Source organism: Mya arenaria, chromosome 10, assembly GCF_026914265.1.
Source record: "Mya arenaria isolate MELC-2E11 chromosome 10, ASM2691426v1".
In the NCBI taxonomy this organism is placed as follows: domain Eukaryota; kingdom Metazoa; phylum Mollusca; class Bivalvia; order Myida; family Myidae; genus Mya; species Mya arenaria.
In genome coordinates, this window is record NC_069131.1 from 26,852,375 (window position 1) to 26,873,463 (window position 21,089).

Here is a 21,089-nt window from a genome sequence, read left to right on the forward strand (position 1 = left end):
ATTTCTCACTATAAGACCCCAGTCTGAATCTCAGGAAGTTCGTATTACATACATACAAGTTATACATTAAACACTAGACAGCAACTTTGACATGTTCACTTACACATGGTGTGATATTATACTCGTACGTACTAATGATTTGCCACACTTTATTTCGTAATTTAAAAAAAATGCATTTTACAAACCATGAGCGTGTTACTTTAATAGACGTGTGCAAGGTTCGAAAACCAATTATTTATATTTAAGTGCGTTACGAACAGATACAATACATTGCATGTAGTCCATGAAAGTATACGTTTAACAGGATAAGAGCAAAACTTCCTTAATCTGTCTATTTCAACCGCGTATTGTTCTTAAAGGGGCTTGAAAGATGAAATATAATAGTGTTATATTTTAACAATGGCCTTTATCACTAAGATGTATCGAAGGGTGTCGGTAATTGAATGTATTGTGTGCTACCTTTGATGGTAAATCTAGGTATTGAATAAGGCATCAGTTATACATTATGCGTTATAGGTTTGAATATACTGCAGCAATTGCGTCGGCAAACCAGTTACAGAAATTATTTATTGAGCTTTTGTTTATAGACACTCTTTATTGAGAGGTAAACTTAAAATGTATTAGGAGGAAGTAGTGGTTGAAGTTTTGTACGATTATAGAAACAGGCCATTTGTTTTGCATTTTTCAACAAATACGGAAATAAATTTCTAGGTTTCAACATTATGTATATGGCTATATTTCTTTTCCTTATTCGGTTCACGATGTACATCTAAGTTTATAAGGTAGTAATGAATCTATGCATTTTGTATTTTTTTCCTGTTTTTGCGAATAAATAATTTTAAAATAGGTTATGTCGTTGGATTAAGTAGGAGTTGGAACCTTTCCATCTAAGTGAGTTTTAAATAATTTTACAACAAGGCTGAGGCCATAATATAGCAGCTATTTTTATAGTATTGTTAATGTTAGTTGTTGAACTAATGTATAACCGCACAAAACGCAGTCTCTAAAATTGTTTTATCATTTAAAACAAACATGATTCTCTTGAGTATAACATGAAAGAACCATGGCATAATATATATTTCATAAAAATAATATTAAGATGCTTTTCTAGTATGGTCCAGATCTAAACGGTCATGTTGAAGATTTATTTTGTGTCAGTTCAAGGTCAGTTGAGTTAAAAATGTATACTTTTTATATAGCGATGTTAATGATACAGCTATTGATTTGAACACTTTTTGGTTCAAGCTTTTAAATAAATCGAAACTTTAAACATTCAACTGATACAAAAATAACTGAAGAAATAATGATCAAAACACAGCTGACACGCAACGAAATAGACACCACCACAATACATAGACGAAAGACTCATATACAGTTCAGTCTAAATGTGTTTTCCAAAGATGAATACATGGGATAAGTGTTAAGATGTCAGGTTAATTAAAGGCAAAATTTGCCTCACTTCCTGTTTTGAATACAATTACATCTCACCCCAAACTTATGCTTCGCTCATCCTAAGCGCATTCAAATGGTAGATATTAGTTTGACTTAAACGTTTTACACTTTTCTCTTCATTTCAACCAATAAAGCCAAACGATGACGTTGACTTCTTATAATGGTGTGTGTGTGTGTGTGTTTGTGTGTGTGTGTGTGTGTGTGTGTGATAATACGATTAACATTGATACCTTTTCAACCATGTGTAATGTAACATCCTCAGTCACTCAACTGTTCTACTCAACTCAACACAGTTTAACCCAGCTTGAAATACATAGTCCGAGCAAGACTATTAGACATGATCTGGCTAACTCCAGTCCGTCTCAAATACCCACTTTTGTCCAAACAAAAAAGGTTATAGTTCATCTTAAAAGAATTCGACTACTGATACAGAAAAACTCCATGCTTTATATATGATTAAAGACGGGTTTAAAGGTGACAATCAAGGATGTACAACACATATTTTTAGCAAATTTTTAAAGCAAACTTAGCCAAAACGTGCATTAAATAATACATCTGATGAATAATTATACTACCATGCACGTTGTTATCATAATAATTATCGTTACGAAATTATTGAAATGGTCATATGCATATATGGTTTTTAGTCATATGTCAACGATGCGCATTCCTGCATATTTTTAACTGGTTCACCATTATTCCAAGTTAAACCCCTCCAAGAAGATGTCCATTCCAATCATACATGGAGTATACGTATGACATAAATCTGATAAAATCTTTGCGTTCTTAGTGTATGTATAAATAAAAAAAAACTTTTTTGTTTTACTAATTATATTACTTATCAGAAATGAGTCGCTTTCTGCGACTCTTGAGAGGATGATTAATATCGACAATGAAAATGTTTTAAAACAGCGAAACAATATCATTGAGCAATTTGTAACACCGTTACAACAAATATCTATTTTTCTTGCTTAAGTGGTTCCTCGTTGTTTGTCCGAAATCGTTGTCAAATTAGTATTTGATCATAACATGAGTTAAATGATTTCATATCAAGCAATGAATGACTCTCACATTTCTATGATCCTCTTATTTTCAATTTGCATTAATGGTTGAGAATATTTTACTAGTTATATATTCCATTAAACAAGTTCCATATTGAATATAAGTAAACACATCCCTGTATTTGTTTATGAAAAACATTTTCGATTCGTCCTACACACATAAATACCCTTCAAACTAGTTGAATATGAGAGCCTGTTTCAGGTGTTCGAGCTTCACTGTCCGTCATGCATGCACCTGTGCGTCTGAAATGTTTTGGCAATACTTGCCATTAATCGAGGTTTATCAACTGAACCTGGACGCTAATGGTACAGTTCTACACATCCTTGAAAATAATTCAATTCCTTGAAGACATTTTTTTATCAAAGTTGTTCAATTTGCATTCTCGTTATTTTCAATAAAATATGCCAAAGTCGTGAAATCAGGAAATGGCATTTTTGATTAACCGGATAAGATAAATGCATCATTTAGTAGTGAGCATGTGCCAGAAAAAGTAAAATGCAATACATCTATTGGCTCAAATGACACTGCTTTTAAACAAAGAAAATTGGTCTCTTTTGCTTTTACACTTCTAAATTATGTCGCCTTTACATTTCAATGTACAACAGTCAACACTTCAGATTGGAAATTAATAATGTCATTTCTAACGCTTCACGTATTAACAACAAATATTTTCTTAAAGTATACAATTGATTTTAAAAATATAAATTGGAATGTTACGTTTATCCTAAGATAATTCACTAACTTTGAAGTTAATCAGCGTAAATCTATCACGGAATCAATGTTGCATCAGGCCAGAAGTAAGCAAATTATAGTCCAAAAGAAAATATTTAATCTCTCAAATATTTATAAATTTCTCTCTCTTATTGCAAGTTTTGGACTGAATTCAAGGTTTACTTTTTTATTATGTGCATTACCCAAATTTAGTATGACGGGCAATGTTCTCGATTACGGTATTAATGACTAGGAAGGAGCAAGGGTTTGTTTGTTTATATAGAAGGCACTACCGTTTTTTATAAAGTGAACTGTTAATGGAATAATGTTTGATAAATTGAACATGCTATCAATATGTAGTTTTAGGGATACTACCAGGATAGAAATGATGTTTTGGATATTTATTATAATCTGCCTCGTTCGATCATGCATGGCAGGTATAATAATTTATTGCAAATTATCTTAACTGTTTTAGTATAGGGTATGCTAAAATATTGGTTTTATTTAAAGTAAAAGTAATATGGAAAACATTTGATATTGCACATTTCCATCTTTGAAACAAATTCATTCCAGCGACGGTTATTATAGGCGGGAAGGAGGTGGACTGCAGTCAAAATTGTGTGTGTTGTAAAGGAGGAACGTCAAAATGTGGATATGATAACATATGTACAGAAGGATGTGTTGAAACCATACATGGTCACAGATGTCATCAATCATGTCACAAAAACTGCTACTCGTGCGAATATGAATTTGGCAATATATGTTTTACCTGCAAAGATACATTCTATGATAAGATCAGTTTGGGTAGCAAGAGGTGTTCTGTCGGGTGTCACGATGGGACCTGTAATGACAATGGAGCATGTAGCTCATGTAAAGCTGATTTCGAAGGTCCTAGGTGCGAGCCTTGTATGCCAGGAAAATATGGTTCAGATTGTAAATTAAACTGCGCATATCAGAACTGCCGATGTACGACTGACAGAGATTGTATTTCTTGTCAAAATGGCTTCTTTGGCAGCAACACTCATTGTCAAACACCTTGTTCCACTGGATGTCAAAATGGCGTTTGCAATGATGACGGAACTTGTAATTGTACCTCAGTATTGAATGGAACTACATGCAGTGAATGTTTATCCGGATATCATGGGATGCACTGCGATGAACAGTGTTCCGTAGGCTGTGTAAATAGTCAATGTTCAAAAGATGGTACGTGTACCTGTCGAGACTATTTTCCAGGAAAAACATGTGATTCATGTTCAGATTGACGATAAGGTGATCCTTGTGATCAAGTCTGCAGTGTTGGTTGTAACAAAACAATGGCTTGTGATAGACACAACGGCTTCTGTAAATGTCTTCCTAATTTTACAGGCGATAAATATAAACAATGCATAGGCGGCCTTTACGGACAATCATGTTACTGACATTGTCCGGATACTTGCAAAAGGGGTACATGCTCACGATATGATGGGACATGCACACATGGTTGTGTTGATGGATATTCGGGTGACAATTGCACAAACCCGTGTGACAATATATGCGCAACATGTCTACAATATAGCACATCATACTGCGTTTCGTGCTTAAATGGTTACACTGGAACAACATACCGATGTCCTCCTAACTGCATTTGTACGGTTGGACTTGATATTTGTATTTCATGTACACATGGTTATGATAATCCTGAACAACAATGCACGTGTCAATCGAAATATTGTCTCGAGAATGAATGTGATCAATGTATTAACCAGACGTTTTACGTTGATAAAAAATGCGTGCTGTTCATATCCTGATCATTGCAAAGATGGTGACTACAGGGAAGGACCTGAATGTATTTCTGGTTGCATGGACGGCTTTTACGGTTTGGATTGTTCTCAAAGTTGCTTGTCCCTGAGTGCGGACTGTTTACGATGTACTCAGACGTATGGAAAGTGTTTGGAATGTAGCGATGGTTTTTATCCAAATGACTATGGAAGCTGCATAAATTGCAGTATTAGCTGTATGAGTGGGCTTTGCAATTCTGCGAAAGTAAATGGCTGCATCAATGATCTTGAAGGCAGAGATTGCTCAGGTACGTGTCGTTGCAATCAACATATTTGATACTAATGTCTGTAGACTCACTATTACATTTTCAAAATCATTTGAAATAAGGTAGTTTTTGATAAACATTACGATCGAATGTTGCATATCATTCCTGTCCCTTAATCAGGAGTAACATTTTTAATGAAAAATTCACGTTTACATATATAAAACCCTAAATCATGCTTGGAAGATAAGTTTCATATGAAACGTATTTTTGCTGTAAACAAATGAATAGAACGGAAATTTCTGACAAAAATCTTTTTTGCTCCATGTTTTCGCTTCTTTACCATGTTTCTTAAAAATAATTATTGCTTGAGTGCTATGCAATTTTATAAACAATTGGTATTTTGGTTTTTGGAGATTATGTCGGGGCTTTGAATGTGAGAAATATTTGATACGTTGATAATGAGATATTCACATCAGATTTCTGAATATTCTTACAAGCGTCAGTTAATTACACGTGCATGACATTTTAAACCAAAATTATTTCACTTAAGTTGTGATGCCCTCATTATTGATAAGCATATTTTTGTAGGTTGAAAAAAATGAAAAAAAAGGTCAAGCTGTCAACAAGTATAGGACTACTTTTGAAAACGTACTTATGAAAAAGAACATGTATAGATACATTAATTTACTTACCAGTGTCTTTGCTTTGGCCCATTTTTATAACAACTTTGGAAAATACAGATGGTTACATTGAACTACATTTTACCTGTTCAAAAAGTTTTGTCGGGTGTAGGGCTTAAGCGTTAACCCGGATAATGAGGTTAATGTGATATTAACTTGTCATTTTTTTTAACTTCAGTTCAAGGGTAAAATGATTAAAGTAGATGTTTTCGATTTCTACAACGATAAAGGTAGCAATAAGCTTTAGTACATGTACTCTGCTTTCTCAGTATTTACAATGGCTTTCCTGTTGTTTTTTACCTTGCACTCTATGACGTATATTCGGAATTTTGAAACAAAATAGTGTTACTAGTATGTTTGTATACAATCTTCTCGTCATGGGGTTTAACTAGTTATCCAATGGTTGAGACATGGAGAAGGATCTATTTATAGGACGTATATATGGAATTTTGAAACATGTTTGTATATAATCTGTTACATCATGGGGTTCAACTAGTTGGTTAAGACACGGAGAAGGATCGGACGATTGATCAATTTTTCTTGATATCTTCCTGAAACAAACGGGCACTGATTTTAGTGAAAATAATTAAACTTGTATACAGTTGATGTATACAATTTAAAAAGATGTTGACAATTCGCCATGCATTTTATCAAATAAGGTGGACTTATGATTAGTCCTACATTATAAGATTTAGTGACATATGAAGTGTCTACAGTCAGTCATTTGACTAGTGACATATCTGTACATATTCGCTATTGTATAATCTTGGCTGTAAGTTGATACAAATTTTGTTATTTTGTTATTTCAGAACGACGAATTTACATTGGTTCTTCAACAATAAATGCCCTCTCAGCTTTATCGGTAGTTTTGGGCATTTCGCTTATTTGCACAGCTGCTGGTTGCTATCTGTGGAACAGACGAATGTATAAACCAACAGGTAATGTTAGTTTGTGTCTTTATATGCGTCATGTAGATACTCATTTTCATCAATTTAATTTTAAAATAATAATATATCCTGACACACCTAATAAGTTTTCATCATGAAACAATAACAAAGTAGTTGAGCTCCTGCCTCAAAAACACACAAGCATATGGAAACGTTATTATTTTCATTGAAATTCATTAGATGCGCTATATATCAATTTCAGAACCGGAAGATCAGCTTGAAACTGAGATGACCTATGAACAGCTACAAAGACAGGCAAACGAACCAACATACACGAATGCTGACGAAAATTATTCCGTGCTTTCAACGTAGAAGTTAAAAACAGTTTTTTTGCATGAGAGAATGAGTATAACGAGATTTTGCATTTTTATTCTGAACTTTAAGAACACATTTAGGTTTGGTTTTACACCTGTTGCCAGTAGATATAAATTTGCAGTCGTAGTATTAGTATGTATCGAGAATTGATTATAATTAATTTCAGAACAATATATCCAGTGTGTACATCATTTTACGTTATGTATGTATATATTTTCGTCATACATGTAACACTACATGTTTAGGACGTCCTGTTTTGTGCCCGAATGCTCTAAACACTCTGTATATGTTGGGAAAATGTGAAGTGGAGCTTGGTTAGTTAGTAAACGCCGCCGTATGTGGTTACCCTTACACTTTAACATGGTCATTGATACGTATTAGGCTGCTGGGCTTATCCAGTAAAGTAAAACATAGTTACCTTTCTGACAATATGAATCTTATATTGTAGACCTCCATCCAAATACACACTACGACATAATCAATAAACTGGTGACTCTGTCGATCGTGCATCCAACATACGACCACTGTACTATGTTTTAGAACTGTCTAACAACAGTGAACTTCTCGGTCTACAGTTCTATAACCGACCACATTTATGTTAATATGGAGTTGCAACTGTTTTGCAAGATGATGTAAGTGTAACAGCGTATACATATGTTTAATACTTATAAGGACTTTTGAAACTTGGTGTGTGTCTGGAGTTTCCATAGTATTATTACAACTGTACGTGATTAAAAATATTTCACAAAACAACAAAAAACAACAACAACAACATACAACTGTATTGAACAGTTCTGAACTGAAACAAAGTAAGTACAAAATGTTAGTAATTATAGTAATAATTTCGTTTAATTTGAACGGATATTTTAAATATGGTTAATTTTTATATGTTAGAATATTACCAGTCATATTATACTACATTATACTATCCCACCATGGTTTTTATTATTGATTTGTTTCGTATCATATACTAGATGGTTTATAAAGTTGCATACTCTTATGTACCGCTATTATGGACAGCATTAGAAGTGTGTTTATATATAAGTTAAAAAATTATAACCCTTACTTGGAAAGATATTACTATGCAGTATATTTTGGTTGTTGTTTATTCATAGTGTATCAAGTTGTTACATATGAGTGTTGAGCCGTTGATATACAATGATTCTCTGCAGTTCTTTTACCAAAACAATTTTCCTAATCTAATTTGATTCATATAAGAATATTACAGGAATATATATAAATATTTGGTTATTTCTAAGGCTCCCTATAGTTGCATATTGTATAGGCTGTCCGATGTAAAGAGTTACATATATTTGTTAATATAAATATCATTAAAGAACAATTGTTTTAGCTATCGTGAAACTATATGTCCACAAAATGAATTAAGCTAAAACGCACGTTACAATTAAAATTATACACTAACATTGTCAATTATTAAATAATAAAAATTTAGAATTCGATTGATAGATCAAATTATATAATATCTTCATTGACCTAAACTATGTTGTTGCTGTATATGCTTATTCGATATTTACTCATATGTGATAGTGAATTGTTTAATTTTGAAATATAAATCTATATGCACTGAATCACACCAAACACAGTATTATAATATATGTAGTAGTCCACATGGGCCTGGGCCTGCTAGAATATTTTGTAAATACACATATGTATCACTTCAGTACTAATAATAGTATTAGCTTTTTGTTTGTTATAATTTCAAATGACGTCTGCAACATTTTGAACAAATTCATCTCACAAATATATGTTAACATGATGTGTACTAACTATATTCATGTATTGACTTCAGTGGATTGGATTAAGCAACAATTATTAAGATGTACACAAACGGTTAAATGTGTATCAATTGTTTGACTTTATAAAGAATAATGCAAAGTTCAAATTTTGTAGTGTAGATTTTTCTAAAAGTAGTGTATGTGTTTGATCAACTGATGCAATATGAAGGAATAGAACATATTGTATCTGTATTTGTTTTTATCTTACCCTTGGTGTATACAAGAGGGCCATTGTATGAGACTTAACAATTTGGGTTTATTCTTCAGGCTTCGTTATAGGTTATTGACTTTGTGTATCCCATCACCACTCATAACACAATAGGGATTCGTAAACCTACACAGAACAAACACTTTTAATACAGAGAACATCAAACTTCGGTCTAAAATTCCAATTGTGTTTACTTGGCAAAACGCTAAAATTAGCTTTTATGTACAACAAAGTCCTGTGCCATTGGTTCTTATAATCGTTAAGTTCGTCAAATGCCCTTAATTTCGATTATTTGTACTACTTTCTTCCAACTTGCTGAACCCATATTCCGTCGAATAGACAAACATGTTTGTCGAACAACTTATCCTTGAGGTGTTTTCTGTACGTTTTCTTGATAATATCATTTTGATACACGTGTATAAGCCAAATGGGCCAAACTGACAACATATGTAAGTTATTTCAAATAATAATATGATAATTGTATGGCTCACAAACAAAGCTTAATAAGTTTAGTTTCAATTAAGGTGTTCAGATCGTTACCAAAGTGGATTATTGCTCCCGGGCTCTACTTTCTTTAAGCTCAATCGTGACGAAAACTGAAAGCATTATAGAATCACGATCCTGTACGTTTGCTGGATAAACTTGAACTGATGTCCATTTTAGAGGACTTGATACACTCCCCTAGTGGGGATTGAAACCACAACCTGTCATTTTTTGAACGGTGTGTGGCCAAATATAATACAACATTGCGACAAATACAAACATTTTAATGAATCGAAATTATAATAAAATTATACGAAATAAATTTCATGGAAATAATGTTCTATTCAATTTAAAGGCCTTGTATGTTAACACACTAGGATCCCGCCCGTACCTTTACATAAGTTTTTAGTAGAGACGCAAACGAATGGCAAAATTGATATTCGAATATTCGGTAATTCTTTCGAACGAATATTCGAATATTCGATTACTCAACTACATCTTTTGAAAGTTGTAGTTAACTTTTATAATATTCGCTAATATAAAGGCGCAGAAAAAATATGTCTAAAAACTTTTTAGACATATTTTTTCTGCGCCTTTAATTTTAAACATTTGTGTCGGATGTTTGATGAAGTACACATGAAATAGCTAGTTGATTTACTTACAGTATATGTGCATTCGATGACCTTTTCACGGCAACGGGCACTAATGAAACACATGTCATGGTATTGTTATTGCAACATATTAACATTGGCTTAAACTAAATGACAGTTTTATAATATTCTTATGAGCACATATTACCTGTTACAGTTATTTAAATGTGAAAAAAGTTTCCAATGTTGTGGCGTTACTCCTTTTGATCGTTTGCAACTACGTTTACCTTCAGTATACCTCACGAATAGTACAACCTTGTTCAAGGTATCGACATGAAACATAGTATCTTCCCAGTGGCATTATCCACACGTTCGCAAGGTCCATAATATAATGGTTAATGAGCATTCGGAATACCTCGGGCTTTTTACGTCGAAAACAACCTTAGATATATATGGACGGTTTGCAATGTCAGATATATACAGTTTAACTAGGCTGCAATTAGATCGGATAGTAATTTCAATAGAGCTGTTCAACTTAATGACTTTACTCGTGATAATCTTAATTATTTATGCAATACTACACATTACTGGCAATCAATTTAAACGTAGTAATAAAAAATACACGTTTAAACACTGTAATGAATAAATACTATCATTAAAAATATACAGCACTACTTCTACTGATGTGCCGACATACATCCGAGGATGTTTTCGATGGAAATTCCGAATGGATGATGTGTTTAAATTGTGACAAGTATGAACTGTTTTTAGGGAAGCGAACGTGTGAAGCTCTTTGTTAATATATACAAATGCGGTAGTATAACTTTGTACTATCAAGCGATATCCCGTTAAGGCCAAACCCTTATTTAATATTAGTTCATCTGCCTAGATGCAGGTCGCATCAGTACGATTTTTAACTTGCAGTCTCAACGAAAAAACATTTTAGTTTTAGTTTTAGCTTATTTTTCAGACATTTAGTTCAGCTATAAAAATATGTAGGTATTATTCCTCAAGCAAGTGTTTCTTTAAGTCAGCAAAATAATTTATGTTTGATCATTACAATTTGCAAACCTCTCGTCCCGATGCCTAACCGGAAAAGAAATGTGTAGGAATGTATAGAGCTCCCATCCTATGTGTATCTGTATTGAATTTTCCTACCCAATTGACTTTTCAAAACCATCAACAGTTAAAACACTTTTGATTTTACGAAAACAAATGTAAATTACCATAATTCTGATTTACAATATGCTTTACGATGGTTTATACAGATTCATCAGTGAAATAAAAATGATCTTTCACTGTTTGAAATTGCTTTGTGATATGTTTCTTTTATTTTTAAACTTCACCCGCTCTCACATTCAATTCAGAAGACAAAACTATAAGTATCTTCCATGGCCGAGAGTGTAAGATAGGTTCATTCCGACCCGAGCGTACAATTTTCTCTCTATATTTGTACCTGTGTCATAATTAGGATTATTGGTAAGTGAACTTGGCATATAACAGTTACTGGTGGGTGGATATTTCTAATATTTTGGAAAAAAAGTCAGTAGAACATATAAGATGACATTTATAAAAAAATATCATGTTAATTTTAATACACATTTGGTCAAACATTAAACATGTAACATGTAATTCTATAAACACGACTTATTTTTATTATAACAGCCTTGGTTCAAAATCATAAACATTTATGTGAACGTTTCCGTAAATAGTTTTGATATTACTCACTGCCCATTCGAACAAAAGGAACAATGCATCATTTAATTATGCGAAACAATTGAAAGTTTTAAAGGAAGAAAATACGTTTGTTTTTAAACAACAACATACAGGTACTTGTAGTAGACTATAAAAATACAGTTAGACTTTTCAGTTTTGAACATGACAGACTCAGCAGTAGAAAACCTACTGCATTGTACGTTGAACCTTAGCATGATAAAATACGTTTCTTTAGGCGATGGACTAGTAACTACCATATGTTCAGATATGAAAAGAGTTTTTGTTTTTGTCGCTTTGGTCATCAACCACAGTTATGTCAAACTATATGTTTTTTGAACTGTGATGGGAATAGGTGGGGTACATTTTCCAATATTGTTACCGTTCCGTTTTCCAACAAAACAGTCTTCACTTGGGGAGATAATTTGAACTTCCGCCGTGTTGGACGATTTAAAGCGCCAAATTTAATGAAGTGTTGTTTTGTCTTTTCTAGCCAGGCTATATAGATGACAAACCACTTTCGGCTGTAGTAGATAGTTTATTATACATTTAGATTTTAAATGTCGATCTGCTTTTTTGTGATACATATACATTTTTAGCGTGCAATTTAAGAACAATACGTATTATTTTATTTATTCATTTTAATTAATTTATTTGCGTATGTATTGTATTAATTGATTAATTTTTGGGTGTATATGTGTATCGGGAGATTGAGATAGCAACCAACATATTTATGTTATCTTGTTTAATGGCACACGGACTTAACAATGAACAAGAGACACATAAGACAAATTCATTTTCATAATAAATACCCGAATACAACAAGTGTCCAGGTTGGTAGCTTAACAAAACAGAGTAATTCAATATGGGTTTAAGTCTTCAACATGATAAGTATCAATGGGTCCGTTTTATGGGCAGAAATCTGCTCGCGACATCTGTGGTAAGAGGCGGAAACATGTACCATTAGACCGTTCCTACCATTTACAGACGACATTCGAAAAACATTTAAGTGGATTTCAAAGTTTTCTCGTTGTCTATATTACGTGATGACTTCAACGCCTAGTGACTTCGATGTTTTATATGAACAGTTTTCTTATCGGCGCCCACGACAAAGCTAAGAATAAAACTAGCAAAAGAAAGCAATAACATATCACTGCATTTGGCGATCACTATGCAAGTCTCTTATTTTTCTCAAGCAAAGTTTACTTTACATGATGCTTAGTATATCCTATTATCTGACGTCACGAGATGTGTTTCCACAAGATGCAATGGTCAAGTTACAAAATCGTGCCTTGAAATATATCTCTTTTAATAAGTGTTACGTGCAAAGTTATTGAAATTACAGAAGACATTTCCTAGAACTAATATGTATGTTAGACTTTTGTTCTATACATGTCACCATCAATGTAATTGTTTAATGTCGCAGTTTTATTCAAATACAAATCTACATTTATATCTGAATATTTCATTAAGTGATATCATCAACGTTTCCTTCCGAACCATTCGCTCAGCTGATTAATTATTCGCAATGGAAACTAACTTAAAAGTTTATATTTAATATTTATAATTTGTTTTTAAGTACGTGAGGGCAAGTCCGGAAACACTTTAAACGCCTAACAATTAATGCATGAATGTTAAAAGGACGTTCCCCGGTTTCATCGTCTACGACAAGAAACATGATAAATCTGCAATAATACGATGGAAATTCAAAATAAACTCTGTTTATGGGCAAAAGTCAAGGGCCCTAACGACAATGAACTAAAGAAACAAACATAGTAACATTACAAACACAAATACCCCCCCCCCCCCCGAACAAAATAAATATAAAAAAACTTTAAATGATACATTGGGGAGTCTGCGAATCATATTCCAATAAGTATTAGTTTGTTGCTGTTGTGTGTTATATGTTAATGCTAATTATTACAGTAAATGAATTTATACTAACGTTTTAATAATTTGTCTTTGATATGAAATATGTGAGAGAAGCTTTGAGTGATTAACCAGGAAGTGTTTTTTGATAATTGGAAATGGGATGATAACTGATATGAACTTCAATCAAAGCAATTACATATTAATTTGGAATAATCTTTACCATCATAATTGTTTAATTACGTATCACTTTCGATGGTTCTAAATTCAAATAAGAAGTGATCGAGCATGCAAAAGGAATACATGTCTTTAACCCTAAGCTTGCATTATTTATTTTGGCATTAAATTCATAGCAATAAGGTGAGTGTGTGTAAATAAAATTAATCGAATCCACTTGTACAAGCTTGAAAACAAGTAATGTAACGTGTAAGCGAAATAAAATTGTAAGTAAATACCATATAATATAAATGTTTTGTTTAATACAAGATATTGTGCCTGGCCGTTTGCCTTAAAACATGGAGTTTAATTTTTAATAATAGCAAAACAATCTGTATAATTGCAGTAACTTAATAGTCAATTTATTTCTACGTATATGTGTCATACAATACTGGGCAACAAGATCGTCAGTGTGTAAATTGCTGCCGGAACCTTTGCCTTTGAATGAAACAACACAAAAGAACGCACGCATGCACGTACGCACACACGCAAGCACACGCACACACATACAAACACACATTTTTGATTAATTTATTATTGGGCAAGATATACTTTTAATATTCATGTGAAAAACTTCAAAAACTAGCACAGTAGTCGCAAGCTGAAACATAAACCCCGTATAATAGCACAGAGTCAACGCAAAAGACCTAGAACACAAAACGTAATACAAACAATCGCAAACCGGAAACATGTAACTACAGCACAAAACTCCACAAACAACACAGTATACTTTATAAAAAATAGGGGCTTAACAAGGATTGTATAGGTAAACCCCAGTTACTATGACTAGGGATATCGACGTTATTTGAACTATTAAAATCGATTTGCGACACTCACTGAGTGTTGAATTTGCTGATATTTTCCAGATATATTTTCGTACGGATGTTTGGCAATTGTATACTAACATAAAGAGTATGCATGTCTTTGTGCATGACTAGACTGGACATATAAAATGGGTTTCGGCATACGCAATTGCCAAATACAGGCATTTATTCTATATCTGGAATATAAATAATGTCTACAGTCTCTAAACAGAACTACTGGTCAGGGGCATGATTGCTTAGAATGATTATTTCAATGTGAAAAAGTTGATATCGATACTATACTTGTCAATATTCAGTCTGAGTTTAGGACTTAGGGCTAGCTTTTGATACGCTTAAAATAATGCACACATAAAGAGGAGAGGGAGTGTTTCTTTATATTGACGTGTGCGTGTGTGTGCGTGTGTGTGTCCGTGTGCGTGTGAGCGCGCTCGCGTCGTGCGTTTGTTCGTCAATGTGTGCTTGTGTATATGTGTGTTTTCAAACCGATAATGGTACTGCAATTTAAATTAATTTATTATTGAAAATTAATAAATGTACGTAAACCTGTACTTTTTGTCTGTTACAGACAACTATATGAACCATCTCCGGGACATAATGATATTTTGGATATTTGGTTTGGTCTGCTTGGCACGATCATGGAAAGATAGTATGTGTTTACTGTGTTTACTGTGCAATAATGCGTATGGTTTTATTCATAATTGAAATATGACAAACATTGAAAAACATTAAAATATAAAAAGTATATTAATGAATGTTTAAAAACAGTTTGTTTAGTGAAATATATTATAGACGTGGTTTACTGTTTGAAACGATTATCTTTCAGGGGATTTCTTTAGAGATAAACTTGTAGACAGGTATTGTGGGCTAAGATGCTTGTGTTGTATTGGAGGGAATGCAGGATGTGACCAAGGAAACGGCTATTGCTATAATGGCTGCGTTAATGGACAGTTTGGCAATACATGCAATACACCTTGTCCCGGTAACTGTTCTACGTGCAGTCGAGCAACAGGTTGTCCATGTTACAGCTGCAAGACTTCATTTTATGATACAACTAGTGCGTGTAGCAAGAAGTGCCCAGTCGGGTGTGATAGGGGAGCCTGCTATGAGAATGGAACATGTAGTCAATGTACAGCAAACTTCGAAGGAACAAAATGTGAGACGTGCATACAAGGGAAATACGGTTCCGATTGTACACACAATTGCACTCATCATAACTGCCGTTGTTCGACTGAAACTGATTGTAATTCTTGTAAAACGGGATTCTATGGTAGAAGTACCTTCTGTCAAACACCTTGTTCCCCGGGATGTCATGATGGTGTTTGTAATAATGACGGAAGTTGCAATTGTCGATCTGGGTTTACAGAAAGTACATGCAGTGTATGTCAGTCAGGATATTACGGGGCATACTGCAATGTTTCCTGTTCTGAAGGATGTGTTAACAGATTGTGCTCAGATGACGGTACTTGTTCGTGTCGCCCAAACATCGTTACAGCGAAATGTGATGCATGTGCGGATGGAAGATACGGTGTTAACTATGACAGGAAATGTAGTGTAGGATGTACCACATCGTTATGGGACAAAGGTAATGGGCTTTGTGAATGTCTTTTTTTCAGCAGATTTTTCTCGAAAAAGTTTTGTACTTTACTATGTTTTTATAAGTAAAGAATAGTTTGTTTAGATATTGACAGGGTTTTCAATGTTCAAAATCGTTTCAAGGCATACTTGCATCTATGGATAATTTAAAATTCAAATACCGGAATATGATTTAAACATCAGTTACTTACACGAATGTGTTATTTTGATACTTTGATATTTCTTATTGCGTTCTCGATGTTATTTTATCATCGTTGCTTCTAGTAAGTTATCTAAACAACGAATATTCTCCTTTATTATTTTGATCAGACGTTTTAACTCTAATTTACACGATTATTTTAATATGCACCCAATGCCCAATATTCATAATGTTGATATTTTATCATTATTATAAAAACAGGAAAGGAAAGTGTATGTATTTAATTTAGAAAGATGTCGAAGATCTGAAATACATCTTAACGCAGCAATACACATAAACACTTTGAAGTCTTGTATTGTAGTTTGCTACTTGTTGGTGATAATACGGTTGATTTTTTTTTAAGAAAGAAGAATTAACATTGGTTCTTCCACAATTAGTGCTCTCGCAGCTTTATCTGGAGTTTTGGGCATTTTACTTAGTTGCATAGCTGCTGGTTGCTACATGTGGAACAGACGGCTGTCTACACCATCAGGTATATTTTTTTACATCAGATATATATTATATACATGGTGTATATACTTATATTCACAGATTTCAATTTCAAAATAATTAAATAACTGGACGCACTTAGGAAGTGTTCATAAAACAGCGTATTATATCTCCTGCTTCATACACACACAGGTATATGGACATGTTTAAATTTCCTTAAAATCTGTTAGATTTCTATATGGAAATGCATTTATTAGTAGTTCCCTTGAAATATGAACGATGTACAATATGGGGATGTTATTAGTGCTCTTGAAATTTGTTCGATGCGCTATATGTGAATGTTCTTATTTCCCTTGAAATATGTTTGATGTGATACACTAGAATGTTATTATCTTCCCCAAAATATGTGAGATGCGTTATATGGGAATGTAATTATTTATTTTGACATATTTTAAATGCACTATATGGGAATGTAATTATTTCTTTTGACATATGTTAGATGCACTATATTGGAATGTAATCATTTCTTTTGACATATGTTAGATGCACTATAGTGTAATGTAATTATTTCTTTTGACATATGTAAGATGCACTATAGTGTAATGTAATTATTTCTTTTGACATATGTTAGATTCACTATAGTGTAATGTAATTATTTCTTTTGACATATGTTAGATGCACTTTATGGGAATGTAATCATTTCTTTTGACATCTGTTTGATTCACTGTATGGGAATGTAATTATTTCTTTTGACATATGTTTGATGCACTATATGGGAATGTAATTATTTCTTTTGACATCTGTTTGATTCACTATATGAAAATGTAATTATTTCTTTTGACATATGTTTGATGCACTACATGGGAATGTAGTTATTTCTTTTGACATTTGTTTGATTCACTATATGGAAATATAATTATTTTCTATGAAATACGTTTGATGCACTATAGTGGAATGTAGTTATTTCTCTTGACATCTGTTAGATACGCTACATGGTTTTGTTAAGGTTCCCATTGAAATCTGTAAGATGTGTTGTATTTCAGTAACAGAACAGGAAGATCAGCGTGAAGCCGAGATGAACTACGGGCAGTTACAAAGAATGGAAAACGAACCAACCTACATGAATGCTGACGTAAATTATTCCGTGATTTCAGAGTAGAAGCTATTATTTTAAGTATTTGCATGATAAGTATGATGTTACGAGACATTTTATTTCCATATTTAAAAGTCAGACGTGTACTTTGATAGTTTATGTATTGCAACAGTCTTAGTTTTTATATGCATCGTGAACTAGTTAGTTTATTTCAAAACAATATATATAAACATGCAACAAATATTTGTGTAGGACGTCTTCTTTTGTGCCCATATGTTCTTGGCATTGGGAAATGTGTTTACACGAGTGGGGTTGAGCGCTCACAAGCTGGTTTTAGTAAGCATTGCTGTCGGCTGCCTCCACATTTACACAGGATTTTAGATAGATTTAAGGATGTTTGTCTCGTCAAGTAACGCCCTACGTGTGGTTTTAGAATTGTCTTACAACATTGTACTTTCCAGCGTTTTATAGAGACATTTTAGGTCTGCAATGCTTTAACTTGCAACATTGTAAGTTATGATAAAAATATAACTAGTTCAAAAGAAAATACTTGAACAGGACAAGCATTGAAAAGGTAACCATGAATCTGTTTTAAAGAACCTATAAATTAAAGTTGAAAACACAATTTTTGAGGGAATAATTGTCCTATTTTTTGTTTGATTTGTTTTTATGATTCATATAAAATCCATTAATAAATGTGAACTTGAAATATCATAAGGGAAATGGGATATCAACATGTTCTATGGGTATATATATGTGTGTGTCGGGAGTGTGTGTGTGTGTGTGGGGGGGTAATTGCAGGTGTCCATTTAATGCACTTATTTTTTAGTTAGAAAGACAATGATTTTGAATTGTTGCTGTCTTCTGAATTAAAATCCGTCTTATCCTATCCTAGTTCTTTGTAATGCGTGCACTTTAAATGGCAATATACCTATTCGTCATAAATTTCTGCTAGTTACATATAAAGTATACGTTTACCAAATTGTATTGACATCTTTAATTACTAATGAAGCTTCTAACATTATTATACTTTTAAATTAGAATCATACCCGTATCTGTTGGTATTTTGTTCCATCTTTTCAGCGAGCGTACGATAGATTTCAGAGGCTAAGCGTAAAACCAGCCGAACTTGTTATATTTGTATTTGTATATGCAGTTTAAGTCTAGTAGGCCTTGTGCATTTGGAACTAGGCGAGCGACTGTAGTTCTATTGTATCATTATTTCAAATGTACATTTTGTGCTTAAACATAGTAAGAATACAAACATTTATTTAACCTTATTTAACAGTTTTGATCTGAAACAATTTGTGAAAGACATAATATACAAATGCTAGTAAACTAAAACAAAAATAAAACTAACATTTCAAAGAATTTCTTTCAAACATTTTATCCGTTCTGTTTAATTTCAACATAAATTAGAAATATGGTACATCTTGTTGAAGTTATTTTTAGTGTATACTAGAGGCTTTGTTAGATATAATGGCTTACGCTAAGTAACGGATATATTAATTTTGATATTCAATTAATCTAGATAGTGATATGAATGAGTGCTCCAAATAGACATCATATTTTGAACACTTGAAATAAACATGCATATCAGAAAGAAATGTCAGATTGCGCATGCTCAACTTAGAAATCTGAAAGAAATTCGTAAACACCTTTCACAAAATCAACAGAGATAATGGTGAACGGGCCTATTCATTCTCATATTGACTTTTGCAATGGTCTATTTACGGAAATCCCTGCCTATCAGATCAACATACTTCAGAAAGTTCAGATCCAAACAGCAAGAGTTGTGACCAACACACCATACGGTCATCCAACTACCGAAGTCCTCAAATCCCTTCACTGGCTACCTGTGAGGGCATGAATTTTGTTTAAAATTCTTGTCATTGTGTTCCGCATTGCGCAGGGAACAGCTCCATCTTATTTGAGGTCTTTGTTAAACCGTGTTCAGGGAAAATACAGACTAAGATCTTCTTATGACAATCAATTTATTGTTCCAAGAACCAGAACCAGAATTGCTGACAGATCACTTGATGTGGTTGGGCCAAAATGGTGGGATGCTCTTCCTAGAGACATAAAACGCATTAAAAGTAAACCAACTTTTAGAAAGGAACTGAAAACTTATTTGTTTTGACTGTTTTATGATTAAAGAGTCTACCAGATTTTATGTGTAAATGACTGTATATAGCCTTGCATGAACTGTGTGAAGCGCAATCGAATATTGAACAATACTTTTTTCGCTATACAAATGTATTTGTATTTGTATTTGTATAACATTTCAATTACATGTAACATATGATTGTTGAAGTCATTAATATACAATGATCTTAGCAGTATTTTACCATATTATGTTTTAAACATATCTACTTAAATTAAGGTAGGATTATTACAACAGTATATTTAAATATTCAGAAATTTCCCTTAGTCTCCTTTTGATGTCTTGTATAGGCTGTTCGATGTAAGGAGTAAAATATATTTGTTAACATAACTATCATTATTAAACAATTGTTGTAGCTATCGTGTGACTATATTATCCACAAAATAAAAAAGCGATAACACCAACGTACGTTACTATGAGTATATCACACTTGAAATATCAGGTACGTTACTATGAGTACAACACACTTCAAATGTCAGGTATGTTACTATGAGTATAACACACTTCAAAAGTCAGGTACGTTACTATGAGTACAACACACTTCAAATGGCAGGTACGTTACTATGAGTATAACACACTTCAAATTTCAGGTACGTTACTATGAGTATAACACACTTCAAATGTCAGGTACGTTACTATGAGTATAACACACTTCAAATGTCAGGTACGTTACTATGAGTATAACACACTTCAAATCGCAGGTACGTTACTATGAGTAAAAC

The 21,089-nt window shown here is 33.0% G+C and overlaps 1 protein-coding gene and 1 long non-coding RNA gene across 5 annotated transcripts in view; both read left to right on the forward strand.

Moving 5' to 3' along the window:
• The window catches only part of LOC128204142 (scavenger receptor class F member 2-like), a 45,065-nt gene that overhangs the window by 12,038 nt on the left and 11,938 nt on the right, over window positions 1-21,089 (forward strand). The window lies entirely within an intron of this gene.
• LOC128204143 (uncharacterized) lies at window positions 401-9,128 on the forward strand. Of its 2 annotated transcripts, XR_008256103.1 has the most exons (5): window positions 401-891; window positions 2,716-2,819; window positions 3,799-5,290; window positions 6,738-6,866; window positions 7,078-9,128. It is a non-coding gene; the product is annotated as an uncharacterized LOC128204143 (long non-coding RNA). The 2 variants fall into 2 exon arrangements; XR_008256104.1 differs by lacking the exon at window positions 2,716-2,819 and having other exon boundaries at window positions 402-891.